At 41.8% G+C, this 20830-nt stretch overlaps 1 pseudogene; it reads right to left on the reverse strand.

The window, feature by feature from the left end:
* Positions 1-264: 264 nt before the first annotated feature.
* On the reverse strand, positions 265-20531 carry LOC101872539 (choline transporter-like protein 5; annotated as a pseudogene).
* Positions 20532-20830: the final 299 nt, after the last annotated feature.

The raw sequence follows: 20830 nt of genomic DNA on the forward strand, positions 1-20830 counted from the left end.
TGTAATTAGAGAAACCCAAGCTAGATGAAACTATTTTTAATGAAGTCCTCTGTTAGAAACATGCATGCCAGGAGGTAACTTACTCTTTTGTTGGATTTATTCTCAATTACTTTTATGCAGATGTTGGTTTGGGGGCTGCAGCTGTGGAGCTATTTGTGACTCACATCCAGTGCAATTGTGTGTATTTATTGGCAGCAGATATCTGCATTCAAGACATGGCACCATCTGAAGAAAAAGCCACATCACATCATGTCATTAAGGTTATCATGAGGTTTTCAGTATTTTCCTGGTTAGAGTCTGCAGCAGCAAAGTCACTAGAAACATAGCAGCTGATAACCACAGCTGCTGGTACTGATCCTTACAGATCAAAGGCTATTGAGAGAATATGAAGACAACTGGAAAGAGCGACTTCACTGACAACTAAAACTAGGCCAGAATGGATCTAAGTTAGTTTTCAGTAAAATTAAAAAGCCAGAGAGAAGACAGTTACAGGCATCACTGTAAAAACTTGGTGTTCTTACATATATGCCCACACCTGCCACCGTTCGAGGTTTGAGGAATGATGGATCTTCTACAGCTATGACATAAACATTAGTTACTAATTAACTGCACTAGTCTGCACTGGAACAAGATGCATATGCAGTGCTTGTTGCAGCTTGTTGATGATGCAGTGGTTGTTGCAGGATGAAGAGGAACATGAATTTGGTCACGTTTCCTGACACTGGCGAAGAAAACACAATTTACTTTTCATGTCTTACCCTTACTAACATATATGGCACTTGAAGGAATCTATCATTAATTTTGCCCATTATTTAAGAATTACATCCAGTGCTAAAGGTATTGAACAAAATCACAGAATCACAGAATCACAGACTGGTTAGGATTGGTTTCTTAATGAAATGTGCCCTCGTAAAAATCATCATGAAATGCAAACAGAAGTCTCAAGGCTCAAAGTTTCACATGAACATGTAAGTAAGGTTATATAATTGTATGTAATTAATATATAATTATATAATATGTATAATTATATATTATATATATAATTAAAATTACTATCTATTATAATAATAGAAATGCTTATATAATATATATTACCATTATAAATAATACACATATTTATTATATTAATAAATGCTTTTCAGCCCAGTTGGGCCCATGACACCTCAGAACATGCATGTGCATAAGTGTGTGTGCATGCTGCAGGGGGTGCTGGGGGTGGGGGCTGTGGCATCTGCAGAATGGCTTCCCTACATGTAAAATGTGCACTTGCTAGATATGTGACAGGGCCCACCTCCAGCCCCACCGTCTCACCGTATTGCTCGTCCCAGTGAAGAGCGGCCATAGTGGCACATCAGCCGGTTTTCGAGAGACCCAGTAACAGGTGGCAAAGGCACCAGCAAGGGTCCACTGACCCATTCCAATTGCAAAGTTCACTAGCCAGAGAAAGACAAAGGCATCGGCTAACTGGAAGATGAAGATGTACTTACAGTACAGTCTTTCTCCTTCATAAAAAGCAAAAGTATGCTGAACACCTGGACAGAATTTAGTCACCTTGATTGTGTTAGAAGTCTATACATGAAGAAAAATCAACACCACAGTGATATGCACTGAATTCTGTGTTCACAGGCTCTGAAATTTAGCAGCTTAATACAAATCACATCATTCTGCTTGATAAGTTTCATTAGATCATTCAACACTGCACTCCAGTACTATGCAACCTGTTTACATATATAAGGATTCATAGTAGTGTCTTATGCAGGTGTTTAAACTATGTGGTTGGCAAACAGGGCTGTTTACCACATGCCTGAAACCTAGAGATACAGAATTTGAATGTCAGAAATATACTTTTAAGATACACAAACACTTCAGTTTCATTAAAAAAGCTGCTCACATAAAAAGCAATAGTAAGGAAATAAGAACATTTGAAAACCAGAGGCCTGTGTATATCAGCACAACTGAACTGAAATCAACTGAGCTGTGCCATTCTGTACAAGCTGTGGAAGTGTCACAGCTTCCCTTACATATCTCACGGTATTAAAACAGGAGCAGTCTTTACATCAAATTACTCTTCCCTAATTCTGTTGTTCAATTAATGTATTTGCTCAGTTTGGGCATTAAATAAAACCAGTCAATTCCTAATCTCTTTCTTTTTTAGTGTTCGGGTTATCAGGATGGTGGGGAATTGTCTGGGATGTACCTAAGCACAGCAGTACATTGACATTTAAACACCTGAAAATAACCCTGATATAACATTTGGTAAATATATCTACTTTTCAAAAAACACTTCAACCCCACACTCAAGTCAAAAGACAAGTATTTTTGGAGTTTCATAAAGGTCATCACTGTGCAAAAGCAGCCAAGCCTCTGCTTTGAAACCTGGCTGGTCTTTGGGCAAGTTTGAGGCATGTAAAGAATGCAAGAATGATTCATGTCAAGAGCTTAGGAATCATTGTTACCAATGTAACTGTGACCAATGTACCATGTGTGGAATGTATAAAAACGACTTTCAAATTCTTCTACTGCCTTTTTAGAACCACAAAGATAGAAATTCTCATGAATTCAGGTACACTTTTCCAAATAAACCAGTATTTCTGCATCTTCCTTTCTCACCCAGTAAATGAGACTGGTTGATATTCACATGCTCACAGGACACTGCAGCAAAAAAACTGCTTTATAACTCTAAATTGCTTTGAACAAAGGAGTCTTAGCTGAACACGAAGCACTATTTTCAGATTTAACAGAAGGAATCACTACTTAAGATATGCAAATTTTCTCACATTGCATTTAATAGTGATTAAGAAATACAATTAGTATAACTCTCACAGCAGGGAAGTATTTGCAACACTTACCTCTGGGTCACAAGTCAGGTATGCATACTTGCGTGGTGTTTGATTAGCCCTTACTTTATACACAGGTTCTCCTGATGTAGCCAGAAAACTGAATGAGGTATTTTAAGGAGGAATCACAGAGCTGTGGGCTTGGAGCAATGCAGGAGTCTGCAGTGGATAACCACAAGCTCTAAAACACTTGTGCTGGTAACAGAAAAACTGCTCTTGCTATGCAGAGATGTGTATGAAGGGTCACAGACAAGACTGAATACCTTATTTACTTACAGAACTAAGGCAGACTTCATCCCAGAGCTGTATGCCATAGCCAGAATGTACAAGGGGAATAACCGTGAAGACTGACTCAGTCTCTCCTGCACACCCACCTCTAACAAGGCACATTATGCAATAGTAGTTCTTTCAGAGTTTGAATTTTGGTGGAAGTAGACACAGAGCATAAGGATATATCAACACTGTCCTGTACAGCAATAACTGACCCTCTTTACATGAGAAAGAACAATTTGTTTGCAAAAACCAATGATCCCCTTACTGATACCTTATCAAAGCCTTGCCTTTCTGGGAACAGACACTGGCTGCTGCCAGGCAATTTAGAGCACTCAGAGCACTCTATGTTCTCTCACTCTTTTCCTACATTATTCTGTACAAAACACATGTGGAGCCCACCCAAGATGACTAAGCAAACATTAACCTCATGGTCTATAGAGCATACAGCCAAGAAAGGGCATATTCACTCTTTGCTAAAGTTCCTTTTTCACCGCTTGAAGCCAACATTACATAGTATAAAAGACCTTGTATGATCCTCTGCCTTGGCATGGTTTTTAGTCCAGTTCTTTCTAATGAAATTGAATTCACTGTCCAGTTGGTACATCACACACAAATGCCCAGTGAGGAAGAATGCACCGGTGCAGCAAGTGCCAAGTGACCAAATAGCCCTTTTCACACTGGTTTGGCTAAGGTGAAAGAGGTCTTGTAGACTAGAGACAACAATTTGATAGGTGGACCACTCGGTGGATAAAGAACTGGCTGGACGGTCGCACTGAAAGAGTTGTGGTCAACGGTTCAATGTCCGGCTGGAGACCAGTAATGAGTGGTGTCCCTCAGGGATCGGTGTTGGGACAGGTCTTGTTTAACAACTTTGTCAGTGACATGGACAATGGGATTGAGTGAGCCCTCAGCAAGTTTGCTGATGACACCAAGCTGTGTGGTTCAGTTGATACACTGGAGGGAAGGAATGACATCCAGAGGGACCTTGACACACTTGTGAGGTGGGCTGATGCCAACCTCATGAAGTCTAACCATGCCAAGTGCAAGGTCCTACACGTGGGTGGGAGCAATCCCAGGCACAGCTACAGGTTGGGCAAAAAGGAAATTCATTGCAGCCCTGCGGAGAAGGACTTGGGGGTGTTGGTCAATGAGAAAATGAACATGAGCCAGCAGTGTGCACTCACAGCCCAGAAAGCCAACTGTATTCTGGGCTGCATCAAAAGAAGCGTGACCAGCAGGTCGAAGGAGGTGATCCTGCCCCTCTACTCTGCTCTTGTGAGACCGGAGCACCTCCCATATGAAGACAGGATGACAAAGATGGGGCTGTTCAGCCTGGGGAAGAGAAGGCTACATGGAGACCTCATAGCAGCCTTCTAGTATCTGAAGGGGGCCTACAGGGATGCTGATGAGGGACTCTTCATTAGGAACTGTAGTGATAGGACAAGGGGTAACGGGTTGAAACTTAAACAGCAGAGGTTTGGACTGGATATAAGAAAGAAATTCTTTCCTGTTAGGGTGGTGAGGTACTGGAATGGGTTGCCCAGGGAGGTGGTGAATTCTCCATCCCTGGCAGTGTTCAAGACCAGGTTGGATGAAGTCTTGTGTGATATGGTTTAGTGTGAGGTGTCCCTGCCCATGGCAGGGGGGTTGGAACTAGATGATCTTGAGGTCCTTTCCAGCCCTAACTATTCTATGATTCTATGTCTTGCAGGTTCTTTCTTCAGATGTATTTACATCTTCACTTTGTCATTTCTACCACTCCACTTTTATCAGCAGCACTAAAATCCACATTATTAATTTGCCATGTTCCAGCCTGTCTTCTGCTTCCTCCTTCTCCATTACTGCTTCACAGATCCAGCTCATTCCAGGCCACAAACACATTTCAATCACATCTTCTTGCTGCAGACATTATCCTTTATTTCTTTGTCCCACCCTGCTCAGTTCATATGCTCTTCCCTCAACTCCTACACACCTGAAATTACCTCTTGTTACCTTGCATTTGAGGACTCTGTTCCCAGCCCCTTGCCTGCCTTAGATACTATTCTGGGGCATGACATTCAGTTTGTCTTTGTAATGCCAGGATGTGCTAATACCTTCCTGTGACTATGTGACCTTCCTTGCATGTGCCCTAAATGAACGGTGCTTGCCTTTGGCTGTTGGCAGGCAGAAAGATGAATGACCTTTCACTGTTGGCAAGCACTTCAGCATGTCAGCTCCTACTCCTCCAGGGACTCCTCTCTGCAAGCGAGTGAGTAGATACAGCCCTGTTGGGTAAACTGGCCACAGCAACCTCACAGGTGAGAGCCTCCTGCTGGGTTATCTTATGGGATGGGATTTCAGAGAGCAGGGTTTTGCTCACTGAAGCTTACAGGTTGGTTCTCTTCACATTCTGGCCACCTACCTCTTCTGTTACTGTAAATTGTCTTTCCAGTGACCCTTGTATGCTTATCACAAGCCTTTTTGCCTCTTAGTATTTTCTACAGGATTGTCTTGTGTCATTTCTGATGCTGTGTGTTTGACACGAGGCAGTTTCCAAAATATAAAAGCAGACAAATTTACCCAATTCCTGCTGATAAACTAGTAAATGCTGGGGAGAGTACAAGGGAACTGTTGTATGCAGTCAGGAGCCGAAGAGCAACACATTGATTTCTGCCTGAGTCTAGAGATGTAGAAGTCTAGTAAGAGGCACACAGGAGATTCGTTCAGCAGCTCATAGGAGGCCTCTTGGTTATCACTGAAACCATGGACAGAGTAACCGCCGTTTGCACCTATGGATTTCAAGACAATTATGTTTGAAAGAGCAGTTAAAAGGCACTGAAAAATGCAGTTTGATTTCCAGTCATTAGCAGCTTGTTTTGCATCTTCCAGAATACAGTGTGTGGGCTGTTAGTTTTACAGTAACTGCACAGGGAGCTTCACCGCATGCATTATGCATGAGAGTAAAGCCATCACCCTCAAGTGACCTTTCTGTGCTGCTGAAAAACTGCTGCTGAATGTTATCACTTCCCAGAAGGCAGTTTATGAACTTTCTGAAGTACTGATACCTGTCAAGGTTGTGAACAAAAGTGCTGCAGAGGGTTAAAAGCGTTCCTGAATTGTCATGAACAGGAACTAAAGAGGATAGTTCAGTGCTGCCAAAATTAATTGCTACGCTTTAACTGCACCGTAGGGTAAGACAGGAAACAGGTACTTGGCTGAAAGTAGAACTTCAGTAGTTCCTAATCCCATTACAAAAATCCTAAACCCTGACTCCTGAGAACCATAACGTCAACAGAGAGGGCAGAAAAGTACAAGCAAGCACATACAGATAAACTCAGAGCTAACTCCATGTGTTCTAACAGAGCCCTACTTCTGAGGCCTATGGGACCTTAGCCTATTTGCAATGAAATCCACGGGTGTGTTAAATCCATTTCTCCTTTGTTATATTCCCATTAAAACAAACCCAAACCAAACTCAAACGAGAACTAAGAGTTGGCACTGGATAAACCAGGAACCACTGTGAATAATGCTTATCCAGATTTCAGAGAACACAAATGAAGAGGCCTCCCAGGCCCTCAACTCTCACATGCTGCTCTGCTTTCCTCTGTACTCAGAGCTGAAAAGAAGAGCCTTGGACCACACCACATTACAATGTCTGGTCATGAAATTCTTCTTTTCTCTCTACAGATTTATGCATGTCCAGACAAAAGGTTGTTTGGAGCCATAAGGATCCAGTTTTTCATAAATTAAAAGCCCCAGCCAGAACAACACCCCTCCTCTACCACTAGCATATGACTCTGGGGAGACAATCCAATGACAGATCAAAGCTGGCAGATGTAGGTTTTAGGCTCCTATTAACAGTGCCACACACTTGGCACACACCTCCTTACATAGAGGACACATGGTGCCACTAACAGTATATGTACTCTTAATGTAGGGAGCTGTGGGAGTTAAGAAATATCTTACTGCAAAAGAGAAAGCTCTTATAAGCACAATCTCAGTGACAGAGAAGTGGCATTCTTTACACTATCTGTATGGTTCAACAAATCTAGTGTTGTACTTCAACCCAACTTCCTGCCCTTGGTAGTGCAAGATTAAGCTCGAGAAGAGTATACTCCAGAGATTGTTTAATAAAATTCAAAATATATTCCCAAAACTCAGAAACATACCTACTGCCTTCCTGCAAGAATTCAATGGCAATCTGGATCAAATTCCTTAGGCAGATCAGCATCAGTGTGATTATGACCTCAACACCACAAAGTATTATCACTGGAAACAAACCAAAGATAAATTTATCAAGAACTGAATGAATAGGCTGCCTCTGTAATTACCCCCTCTCCCCACCTTGTGTTTTGCACTATTGTTCATGAACTCGATAGAATTATCTGCTGGAGCAGCTCTTTTCTTCTCCCACTGCAGCTGCCAATCTTCAATCCCATTTCATAGCTTTGTGGGGGCACATTCTACATGGCCAGAGTTTGTCAGAATGGGCAGGACCCTGACAGTTCACCCTTAACAAATGCTGCTTTTTATAACAAGAACTTTGCGTGATTATACTCTAATGCTGCTCCTCTGTAGCATTTAGATACAGTAAATAAAAAGGAGATGAAGAGTCCACTTTTTCCTGAAGAGTGCAGTCTTCTCATACATACTCCTCTAATATTTAGATGTACTTAAATCGATTGGCTTGTCTCAGTATTAGCTTGGTCTGAGCTCCTTTTCCCTCATTTAAGTAAAAAAAAAAAAAAAAAAAAAAAAAATAGGCTAAGACAGTACAGTTTTGGATAAATGATTTTTCACCTTCCAGTTTTGCTGCTGGAATCACACAAACTTGCTCTAAGGTTAGAGAACTGAGAGCACCATGTCCGGGAACATTTCCTCTCTTAGTTGTGGGCAGTGCTTGATTTATAACCCAGATCTTGTTTAAAGAGCCTGCTTCTGTCTCATTTCTCTTTCTGTCAGTTCGAAACCTACTGATGCAATTGGAAATAATTCTCTCGACTCTACCTCAAGAAGGCAGTCTTAAATGCCTGAAGCACACCTCCTCTGACCCTGAGACACACCCATTAATTCAGTGTGCCTCAGAGGGTTAGACAACATCTAAACCAGCCCAGCAGTGGTGGATGATTACACACAGCCCGACCTGTCTCCTCCAGCTGAAACCAAGAAATTTTGTGGAAGGCGAGGAAGACAAAGGGATAGTATCCCTCAGCCATGGCATGTCTGGAGGTTTGCAAAAGGACAGTGGAATTGGCTTCAGGTCCCACAGCTTTGACACAGCCTCGGAACCCAGATCCAGATAGTCAGAGATGATGTTCAATTGTGATCCCAAGCACTATCAGTACCCATCAGAACTGCACGTGGCAAGTGACCCCTGTGGTGCTCAGAGCCACAGACTTGCTTCAGAAAAAAGTTTTTGTTACACACATTTCAGTATCTGTTTTTGATATAGCTCTCCATGAAGGAATACACAGGCAGGTTTCTTTGAAGTTGGTTTCAATCCAGTTCAGCTCTGTCAAGTTGATGTAGCTTGTCTCAAGCATTGTGAAAAAGGAAAGCAATGTCAGTCAGTGACGAGTACTAGACTAGGAGTAAGAGGACCTATGTTTCCTTCAAGGATATTTAACTGATTCGCTGGGTGACTTTGGAAAAGTGATTTAATTCCTGAGTATCTCAATTTACTCATCTGAAAGTGACAATGACCTCTGGGTAAACTATACATTGGCTGCTAAGAATCAGGCAGGGGAGTTAAAAGAAAAGACATAATAAAATCCTAATATTCTCTAGAGCCAGCATGCTAAAAAGCTCTGCCTCAACAATACATAAAGATGCTCATGAGCTCAATGATCCAACACAGTTACATGAAGACACAAAGCAGAGAAAGGAGATTTAAGCAGTAAACTACTGCTCTATTAATTTAGCTACCAATAGAGAGAGGGAATGTTTCAGGTTATGTGCCATTCATCGTCAGGTAGTGTCTGTGTGCCTGTTAATAGAACAGCAACAGCAATGCAAGTAGTATTTGACAGGTATTTGTTGTCTCTTGTGCCCCTCCTTCCCTTGGGAGGGATGCGTAACCTGCAGCCTGTCTTGTTCCAGTAGGATTGTTTTAAATACACTGCCTTTGTAAGAGAAAGCAGTGAAGCACTTCTTAAAACCAGAAGTGATGACATTGGTGATGGTTCATTCCACAGCCCCAGGTCAGCCTCCAAGAAAATTCAGTGACCTGAATGTAAACAGGTCTACAAAAGATGCACAGAGGTATTAATTTCATTTCTGAGGCCCTCAAAGAGGGGGCACAAACAGACTGAAAGAGAAAAATGTCCCTCCTTATCTTCATCGGGACCTAGTTATTGCCTTCTACTTCCCCATTGTGAAGACTGAACACCCAGGAAGTAGAAAGCTAGTAACACAAGCATTTTTCACTCTCATCACTAGTGTGACTGCATTATTGCCCCTTACACATATACTAATAGACTTGCAGAAAAAGTGGATTTTGTACTTGTCGTGGTTTAAACCAAGTCCCCCTACTCCCGGAGAGTTAGGAAGGAGAATCCAAAGAATGTAGCCCCCACGGATTGAGATAAGAACGGTTTAATTGCTAAGGCATAACACAAAACCCCTACTGCCATTTACTACTACAAATAATAATGATACAGCAAACAGCAAGTGAAGAGAATACAACACCCCACCAGCCACCGACCCATAACTCACTCCACCCTGCCTGGCCGAGCACCATGTGCTCCCTCCTCCATTTTTCTCCAGAGCTCTCCCCTCCAGCCTTCTCTTTCCCAGTATGCATCCTGGGCATCACGTGCTATGGTATGGAATACCTCATTGCCTAGTCTGGGTCAGGTGTCCTGTCTCTCCTTCCTCCTGGACTCCCCTCCTCCACCTGGCTGGAAAAAACCTTGAACAAAAATACCCTCAAAACATGCTCAAACCATGACAGTACTATACAAAGAAAGAGAACTCTGCTTACTTCTATGAGCAACATATGTAGAGGAGATTTAACAAGGCAGAAACTATAGCAAGACTGCTACTGAATCTCTACAACATCCATTAACAGATTCCAAGTTTAAAGGGCACTTACTAAGTGCTAATCATGTTTGCCTCAGCTGCAGGTACTCTGAAGTCTGTCTGGAATTCAGTGTCAGAAGCAGTGAGGTCAGATCTAGGTATTTCTTTAAGATGGTCATATTCCCACTAACAAAGCCAGATGCCTGTTAAAAACAATCATTATAAAATGTGTGTTTTTAAAGAGTGCAAAGACAAAGTTGTGGTTGTTTAAATTTTTGACAAGTGAAGTGTTTTGTCCTCAGCACGTCAGGTAAGCAAAATGCAAACACGCACTACCGCGAGACTAATCAGCTGTAACATCACATCTACAGAAAAGATCAGTACAAGTGAATGCGTACTAACCACACTGTGTGTAGCTAGTTCATGTTGCTACATCTGGTGATAAATATCAGCACAGCTGGATTCTTACTAAATTTCACTGCCATTTAAGATCTTCTCATTTAACTGTGTCTAAACCTAGGCACTAGTTCTCCCAACTACAGCATTTAACTGATGTAATCACTTACTTTCCTTGCCCAAAATAGGAAAAAACATCCTCAGAGGCTGGAGGATTATACCTACCATAACCTATAATTCCAATCACGCCAAAGATGAAAATCCAGAAAAGAACCCCAGCTGTGAACCTCAATAACACAAGATCCAGCAGACTCCCAATCATCGCAATGAACAGTCCACTAGAAAGATGTGAAACAGAAACACAGGGAGAACAAGTGGGAAAATCTTTCTTGCATGCCTCTTACTCCAAATGAGGGTCACTTCATTTCATGTAGGAGTATGGTTTGCAAAAATGTATTTCAAAATCTTTCTTATGAAATATTTCCTCATTGCTCTGTGCTGTTAGAAACAGACAGATTATATATGATGATCTCACCAGACACAGCCAGAAACGTTTGTGCAACCTCAGTTCTCAGGGCGTCTGAATGGGATCAGTGCAGGTCTGGTTTGGTCATTTACACTGGCTGACCAACTCACTGCCTTTTCCAGGCCATGGCCTAGTCTAAAGCACAGAAAGTTAAATAAGAGAAATACCTGCCTGTGGGGAGGTTGCTGGTTTATGTCCTCCATTTAAAATCCCTGCTCGCAAAGGAACAGTATTAGGAAAGTAACATTTGAGGAGCCTTCCTAGAAAAAAAAATAATTCATTTCAGGAAGAAAAACAGTGACTCTTTCTATCCATCAGAGAAGAAAATGATCAGGGCACAGTGATGCATGAAAAGAACCTGTTAAGAGCCATCAGTGGGACCCCTAGGAAAGACATCTTCAGTGTCTTTATCAAGTCTGTGGTAAGAAAATATTTGCTTTCATTTCACTCCCAGGAAAGGAAAGAACTACTGCAAAAGGCCTTTTTACTCAGAGGAGTCTTCTAAAGCAATACAAATAAAGCAGTGTGAACAATGGTTCTACCCAACAAAGATCCAGCTCAGACACTTGCAGAACATTTAATTTCTCAGAATTTTGAGGTGTTACATCAGAATTTTGTATTAGAACAGATTCAAAAGAAATTGAACCCTTTTCTTGCCTGTGGTCAGGAACTTCTCTTCTGAACATTCCCAGTTTATTTAGCCAGTGACTAAAGATAAAAAAATGGGTCAGCCTGATCACAAACAATTAAAAACGGATGTTATGGGCAAACTAAGCCAGATGGGCAGAGGGACAAGAAAAAGAACATCAGTTTGTGTAGTTAAACCTTTGTAAACTGGTCTTAAGTCCCTTTAAAGGCTTCCCAGCATGATGCGTTTTCCCTTTCTGAATGGTTCCCTTTCTGAATGGCTTCTTTGAAATTCAGAATGTATTCCTCAAAAAAAAAAAAGCTGTTGTTTTGGAGTTTCTGACTCTGTTCTTTAACTTACTGCTGTAAGTTACCTTTATCCACAGTTAGCTTCAGATTTACACAAGTCCTAGTAACACCAAAACTGAATACATGGTAGCAACTGACCTTAACAGAGTGGTTACCTTAAATTGAGCCTTGAAAGCCGCAGTTCTTTGAGAGTATGATAAAAAGAATAGAGCAATTCCATATTTGATTTTTAATCCTGCTTCCTTTCACCATCAGGCCTTTACTCTTATCACTCAAACTCCGGCACTTTAATATGTTTCCCCATAAATCATTGGATGCATGCTGTCATTTGGTGAAAAGTGTGAGGAAAATTCTACCCAACTACTTTAAAAGTAACAACAATTCCTTATAAAAGTATCCTATTTGAAATGTGGAAACTTGGCTTCAGTATTGAGAAATTCTGTTCAGAAAATGGTCAATTCTCTCTCCAGTCCATCTGTTGAGTAGTATGTCCTTTGAAAGAATCTGCACTATAAGCCCGATTTCAGTAAGAGGTATAGAAAGGAAGTTCATGTAGGCATATATACTTACAAATTTGCTTCAGCAAAATAGTTACTTCTTTTGTTTTAGTGCTGCATTTTTACTAATTGCTGATTACTGAGTAATAATTGCAAGATAAAGCTAACTCTGTTCGATAGTTTTTGTTCTTTAAGTTGCTTTGCCTGCTGCACTGGATTTATGGAATTATGCTGGATTTATGTGTTATAATGAATTTAACAATTTGGAAATTGTGATGTGCTTTATATAGATACTAATGACATTTAGCAACCTCAATTGGCTTGAAAGGCTCTTAATCAAGGTTTTTCAGGTTTTGGAATATTACTACACAGATGGATCCTGCAACAGAAGACAGCACCTCATGGTTTCTGCCTGGTAGGATATTAAAAAGCTACTCCAGACCATACTGTATGTATGTATGCCATACTATCCTTAAATCATGTACAGAACCATAACAACATAACAGTAGAGTTTAAAAGTAGGTTTGGTAACAAACACATATGTGATCTATTTTTCAATTCCCTACACACTCCAAAGTGGGTTTGGAAAAACATAAAAATACCCATTAGAATCTTACATTAAAATCCAATACCAAGAAATGGCATAGTCTTCAAAACCTTTTACTCCAATTGATATTGCATCCAGGACATTATTGATGTTGCTGAGAAAACACAAGACTGCTAACAGCAGAGAAGCAGAAAACAGCTCAGTGAAGCAAAAGGAGAGGTAAGAAAAAGTACCCCTGAGCTCCAGACAGGCTGAGGATGGAGAGTAGCTGGAAAAGGGAGGCTATTGCAGCAGTTTTCTCTCAGGATTGGAGATGCTTGCTATTCACCTGCAAGGGAGGTACTGTCTGGTATCAGAGCCCAGGACATTCGTTGTCTTTTGACCTTTAGATGTGTACTAAAAACAGGAGCATGCTGATGAGTTGACATGCCAAAGTACTAGCACAGTCCACAGTAGTAGAAAGGCCACTATAGGAAGGAAGAGCTGAGGCCATTACTGGCTGGCCCAAGCCCTACTGCATGAGAACTTCAATTTGAACCTCCTTTAACTTTCCTTGGTACTAATTTTGGCTAGGAAAATGAAGTGGAATGTTTTGAAAACTGACAGTCATTCTGGGCAGACTAAAGCTTCTGCTCCTTGCTCATGTCTGCATACCACAGTGCTGGTTTTCCCTACTGGAACTTTGCAAGTGCTCAGGCACAGAAACCATCTGCTAGCAGGTCTTGTCTGGGTACCCTCAGACATCTGCTACAACAGATTTTGATCTTTGTTTTTCAATTCCTAAATTATTTCAGTCTCAGAATCCAACAGGCAAGCACTTAAGAAGGGTAAAAGCTACTTTGCAGCTTCCCTGAGATTGGTTACGTTTCTTGTTTTCCCTCTTCCATCTTTGAAAGTAGTCTTATTTGCCATGGTTAGCACACCATTCTTCGTGGAGAAGTCTAGGAAGCATCTCTTAAGAACCTTTCAAAATACCAAAAGAAAGCAGAAATGGAAAACAATGGGAAAAGGAAACAATGGAAAAAAAAGACAGAAACTAGGGGCTAGACAGAGGGAGGAGGAGATTATAAAAGAGAGAGACAAAGACAGATGTTCATGTACTCATTTATGCTGCCCTGCTCTTTGTTGCACCAAGTCCTGTTTTTCATTCCAAAGGGAAGGGCAGGTCAGTCCTCCTGCACAACTGTACTTCACCTTTACCTAATGGTTCTATGAGAATCCAGCCTCTCAATTTGATTTGGGAAAAGACTATTCTATACTTTTCTAGTGACAAAAAAAGAAAAGACCTGTTCACTTTGGATAGGCAGGTAAGGCAGTAATGACTGGGGGATTGTTCCTTGCCTCCCCCTTACTTTTCTCTTAAAGAAGAGTAAGAATTTAATACATCTAACATAGCCAAACTGCAAGGTGATTTAGAGATGTGAGAAATAACACAGTACATTTGAGTCCAAAATCAGTTCCATGAAAGACAGACTTCTTTTCCTTGCTAAATTACTGAGGAGCTCTAGATAACTCAGGAACCTTAAGAATTGCTTTGAGACACTCTACTGTTGTGAAGTACTGAAGTATTAAAGGATACTTGCCATAGTACGGCAACCACATGGGTAGCTGCAGATACTCTTTAGGCAAATAGTAATCACTGAAAGAGTTGGGTTTTGATGTGCATACAAGACCTTCATCCCTGACCAAATCACTGTAAAAGCATATGTATGGGACAACTCCTTATATGGTGAAATCAGAATAATTCAAAGCTTTACTGTAACTCAGTAAAATCATGCATATTACACATTACTTGAAGAAAAAAAAAAGTATTCATCACCTCCTGATACATACACACCTTACAAGGACTCTTAAAATGAGGCTTTCAGAACTGTTTGATGTAATTCCACTGATCGGGTTTGTATCTGTAGGAAGCCTGAACATCAGTGTAGGTCACAAACTTGTCTGAGCACTTTGAGACAAAAAGCTGCAAGAAAAGAAGACACACTGGGGGTAGAAAAGGGTAAGGAAAGTCAGTGCAATCAAAAAGCAAGAAAAAAGGCCACCTGTAAAAGTGCCCTGTTTTATGGGATTGCTTTCAATAATGTTTACTGCAACATTTGGAAAGGGACACAATGCACTTGTGATTTCGTAGGTGAGTACTTCTCAAATTCTTTGGTAAATACTTTCAAAGTCTCTCCTGTTACCCAGCACATCAAGCACAGCCTGTATCTCTGTCGACTCTACACATCCCAGTGGATATGCAGAGCTTCCAGTCTGCTGGGAAAAAAGCAGGAAGGGTGCATGTGCCAGGAATAAAATTCTCAGCACCTGATGTACAGCCATCATAAACCAGATTTACCTGAGAAATCAGGCAAGGAATGGGGTGTGATGGAAACAGCCACTCAGAAGTTAGGATTCATGGAACGGAGAAGCAGTTGTCCCATGCCCCCATGGGCTCTCCTGGGCTCTGGAACCATGGAAGTGTACAGTCGGTCTGACTCCTTAGTTCTCCTAAACACTCCCATGTAGTCTGAAGTCCATCTGTTTAGCAAGTTTCAGCCTTTTCCAGAAGGCTCTTCACTGTTTCCAGAGCTGTGCTAACCAAATACACTTTACAAAAGCTCTGCTATGAAAGTACCAGAGGACATCATGCATGAAGCTGTGCTTCACCTCAAGGGATTCCATCATACATGATTCACCTGAAGGACTTTTGCAAAAAGATCTTGTACTAATCCTCAGAACAGGGCAGATACTGCAAGAGGTCTTTCTACACGAGTGCTACAGTCCTGCACACTACCCACAGGCCAAGGAACAAAGAAGTTTTGTCTTGCTTGGACAACAAGTAACTAACAAGTATACACTTTAACCTCAGCTTCCCACTGTCATGGGTTCAGCAGTAGCTCATGCTCTGCCAGGGGGGGAGGGAGAGATAGGGCGTCTGGTCTGGGCTAGTCGGGGAGGTATTCCATACCACAGCACGTCCTGCTCGGGGAGGGGACTGGAAGCTGGCCAGGGGGGGGGGGGGGGGGTGAGCTCTCTTCTGGGCTGGCCTCGTGGCGGCGGGTGGTATCGTATTCTCTCTCCCTGTTTGTCTCCTCTAGCATTGATTTGTTATTGGTACCGGTAGTGATTTCTGTTATACCTTGATTGCTGGACTGATTTTACCTCAATCCATGGGAGTTGTATTCCTCTGGCTCTCCTTCCCATCCCTCCGGGAGTGGGAAGGTGAGGGGGAGGAGGGGAAACAAAGGGGGAACTGTGCAGATTTAGTTTAAACCATGACACCCACCTATGAAACAGGCAACTAAACATGCTATGGATCCAGTGAACTGTAATAACAGTTTGCAAATCGAGTGTCTTACTCAAGAACTGAAGCTCTTCCCACACCAGTTACTGAGTTTTTCCCTCCTGCTGTTTGATATGAACAGGCCAGGAATGAAAGACCTTGCTTGCAGCTCAAAAGAGGAATTATCAAAAGGTCCTTTTCACAAGAGACTGGAGAATTAACCATCTACAGGAGCAAACAACGAAAACCATTCTCTACTTTGCAGATGTTGTACATTTGGAAATAACCAAAATAACTACTCTGCTCCCCAAACTCTCCTTCAAAGAGTATTTCACCTTACTCGATTCACGATCACTGCTCACTTGCCCACAGCCCCAGTCAAATCCCACACAATGACCTCAGATGAACAGGCTGGACTGTTTCAGTAACAGAGTTTAAAGACTGCAGGGTAACAGTGTCAGTGTCTGCATGTGAACAGACAGGAATTCCTGAAACAAACCTGCTGCTGACAGAGAAAGTTTCCATTCCAACAGCAGCTGGTCAGTGTTAAGAGGGTTCTTGCTCTTCCTTGCTGGAGGTTTCCATCTCTTCAGCTGTGTCAGATAGTCCATACAGTCACACTAACTGATCGGCCAGAAACCTCTATCAAGGGCAGGGATCAGGAGTAAGGGCAAGCTGGAATTGGAAGCATTTTTAAACAATAGTCAAATAAAGACACTTAACATCTGGAATCAGTAAATTGGTGACCATGTAACAGCCCTCATCCAAATTAATACTGGACCTCACTGAATATTGTCAACATGGCTAAGACAATACTCGGTCACCTGCAGTTTAGTTACACAGTACAATTACTCTGGCAGCCTTCCACCTAAGTCCTCTGACCTACCCCATGCTGTACGTTGTTGCGTTATATGGTGGAACAGATGAGCGTAACCGTTTGTGCAATTGTTCAACAAAGCAGGTCAGTGAAACAGTTTCATAGAAAAAAACATCAGACGGATAAGGTTAACACGCACAAGGTCAGTGACTGGGTTTATTTCACAGCTTCACGAGATGCTGCAGCACAGCCAAGGGAGTACGAATTGTGGCACAAGGCAAGAACAAGCTTTCAAGATCTTCACTTTTCAAAGTGCCGCAGGCTCTAACCATACCCAGATACTCCTGTCACTGGGGATACGCACATCTTCTTGAACACGTTTACTTTGGAAAACCCTAGATGTCAATCAGAAGTATTTTCTGCATGCACTGATTTATTTTTTCTGACCACCACAGGCTACAGAAACTGTATGCTACAGGTCATCTATAAAGCAACCATGTTACATTTTGAAGGATATGAATTTTGATATCAAACAAATATATGTCTAGTTCTTAAGCACCATGACTAAGAGGCAATCTTGGTATTTCACTCACCTCTGTTGTAGGGCACTGGCGGTTTATTAACACTATGGGGCTGGTACATTTCAGAATGTTGAAATGAAACAAAATGGTCTTGTTCCTATGGAAGTGGACATAAGTAATGTTATAATTATGGGTGCTTGCACATCCTACCATTCAAAACCTGACAGCATATATTGATATTTAAATTCTATTATTGTGATTGGTCATATTGCAAACACCAAACAAACAAACAAAACCCCAAACAAATCCCAAGCAGACCCTGGGTGTTTTATGCCAAGACATCTCTGAAACCAGAAGCATTTGGTCTAAAGGACTATGTGAGCTAAAGAATGCTAACTTTTGAGAAGGTGTTTTCACAGCATGGTTTTAAGCTGAAACAACCCAGGCACTGTTACAGGCATCTGTAGTCCCGCCTCTGAGAAGTGAGGTCTGAAAATACCCCTTGCAAAAAACTCTGTGGTCCCTCTGCTTGCACTGAACATACTGTCTGTGCACTGCGTGCAGAATCACTATCGGCAAACTCTACACTGAAAGTTGCCTATTTCCGGCTGGTCAGAAGGTGGCACCAAAATCAGTCAAAAGCTTTTTACAGCTGAAACCCAAAAGCAGCTGACCAGGAAACAGAATGATAATAGCATGTGCTGATAACCCTGATAAACCTCCTGTGATGTAAAGAAGGGACAGTCTGAGGAGTTTGCACCCCAGAATCCTCACACTTGACAGCTTCTGGAATTTCACTACACATTCAAGTTCCCTTTAAAACTGGGATTAGCTCAACTGCCTGACATTTTACAAGGTTAAATTCTTTTCACCAAGGTCTGTTCTACCGTGCACTGGTAACAAAACACACATCCCGGCAAAACCAGTTTCACTAACATCAGCTGTGATTTCTTCAAATCAGCAGAGGGATTTTTGGACTGAAATGTCACCGCTCTTCAATAGGTTCTTGACTGTGCTCATGACTACTCCTCAGTGAGACTGCTGTGAATATTTGTTCCAAGCACAAGACTCAAAGCACAGAGAATGTGATCACTTTCCAAGGAAAACTTCTCAGACTAAGGCCTTAGGGACTCAGGAAAACCATAGTCCTGGGTTAGCCTTTCACAGTACTTGCTTTCAGGACATCAGAAAACCCCAACAATGCCAGCAGTGAAGGCATGACAAGCACATCCCACACCTCCACTTTTAGGGACCAGAAGGGCCTCCTGGCCTACTGCCATGAACACTCCTGCTTTCCCAGTAGGTTGTGTTATGTCTCTTGGCTTATACTTTTATCAGAAACTCCTCCACATAGCCATTAAGTCCTAAAATGCAGTCTCAGCAGCTGTATTATTCTCCAGCAATCGTATAGATAGAGGGGCATTTGTGGATAGGAACTGGATATCACATTGTAAAAAATAAACAAAGGGAAGTCTCGATTAACAAAGAGAAAGAAGGAATGGGAGTGTAACAAAGCAGAAGAAGTGGTAGTGGATGATAACAGAGACACATGTCTGGCTACATACCACACAGTGCACAGACACTGTGTGTCTGAGGCTCCCAAATCCATTTGCTCACTGCTTCGTACTGATCTCAGAGGGCAAAAGGGCAAATTGAGAGTGAGAAGAGGAGCAGAGAAGGGGTGCAGTGAGGGGAACACAAAACACAAATTTTGCTCCTTGTTTTCCCTCTTCAGAAAGTTGGCCTCTTAAAAAACTGCTGTGAAGAATCTCAGAGGGTAGAACAGGTCTTCTTACACCATTTAGCCTGTTTCTTCTGTAACAAAAACTTGTGAGGATATGAAGTCCTAGCTCTGCCTCTGTTCCACTCCCTGTCTCCTGTTCCTTCCATTCTGAATGCCCTTTGGACAGAGGCTTCCTCATGTTTTTTCCCCATTAGAAAACTAAATGGGAAAAGAAAGAAGAAGCGAAGAGCTGTTACCAAACACCAGCTTCTGGTTTGCTTCCTGCAGAGCCTTGAGCCTCTTGACAGTGACAAGGGCCTAAAGGGTGCCTAATTTTTAAAAGGGAGAAGGGGAAAAAAACAGTCTTTACAATTCTGTTTCATAAAGCACTTAGATTTTTCAGAGGAAAAAACGATGTGGCATCTTTCCTTCCTGAGCAGCTATTTCCATGCAGAAGTGCTTTGTTGAGATCAACAGATTAATTTAACTCTCACAATTCAGAATTTAAAACCACTGGGAAACAGAGACAAGCAAAGCAAGCTGCTCAGCAGATATCCCAGGGAAGGTGTGCTTAGTGCTGCCTGCCTCCCAGACCTCTCAGTCTCCTCCCTGCTGGCACTGGGTAAACACCAGAAATAAAACCTCAAGAACTTTTTTCTTATGGTCTTTTCTGTTACTTGGTGCATGTTGAGAAAAACTAAGAATGAGACAACAATGCTTTAGGACTACTCTTACTCCGAGGCGGATAAAAGAATTAACAATCCAAACCTGAGTAGTTAGAAGCTGTGCCAGCTAGTCACTTGCTATGCAATTAGTGATGTGATCTTTAAGCTATGTTGATCCTCTACCAAAAAAATTCTCTGAACGATGAGAACAACTGCATTCTAATAGTAATTTGGATCTACACATGCACTGAGCAACTCATCTATTTCTGGCCTTTGTGCGCTATAAAAATACAGTAAGAGTGTCACTGTTTCTTCAGCTTCCCAAGAGAACCCCCAGCAGACAGAGAAACTTGAAACCTCACAAACTATTCACACTGCATGAGTAATAGAGTTATGTGAATGCATCCAGTACTCACTCACTGGGGGCATCTTTCTGACCACAGAACTGCCTGTAGCTCTCACTTGGATAAATCACTTTCCTGGGGTCACTGTGCACCCGAGCTGCAAACACACACACTGTCAGCATATCACTCAAGTGTACACTGTTAATAGTTGAAGAAGACCAGGATGAAAATGTAACACTTCTAATGTACCATTTAATCTCTGTTGATCACCACTGAAGAGTATAGATTTGTAGAGTTCCTAATGAAAAACAAAACTGTAAACCAAATTAAACTAACTAAGAGATGGACGAATCAGGAAGAAAGCAAACCAGTTCACTTTTTACCTTCAGGGCATGTGTATCTGGGTTGTATCCAAACATGACACAATGGACTTAAAAACTGACAGTTATCAAAAGGGGAAAGAAGAGGAGTTAGCTATGTA

Source organism: Melopsittacus undulatus, chromosome 6, assembly GCF_012275295.1.
Source record: "Melopsittacus undulatus isolate bMelUnd1 chromosome 6, bMelUnd1.mat.Z, whole genome shotgun sequence".
Classification (NCBI taxonomy): domain Eukaryota; kingdom Metazoa; phylum Chordata; class Aves; order Psittaciformes; family Psittaculidae; genus Melopsittacus; species Melopsittacus undulatus.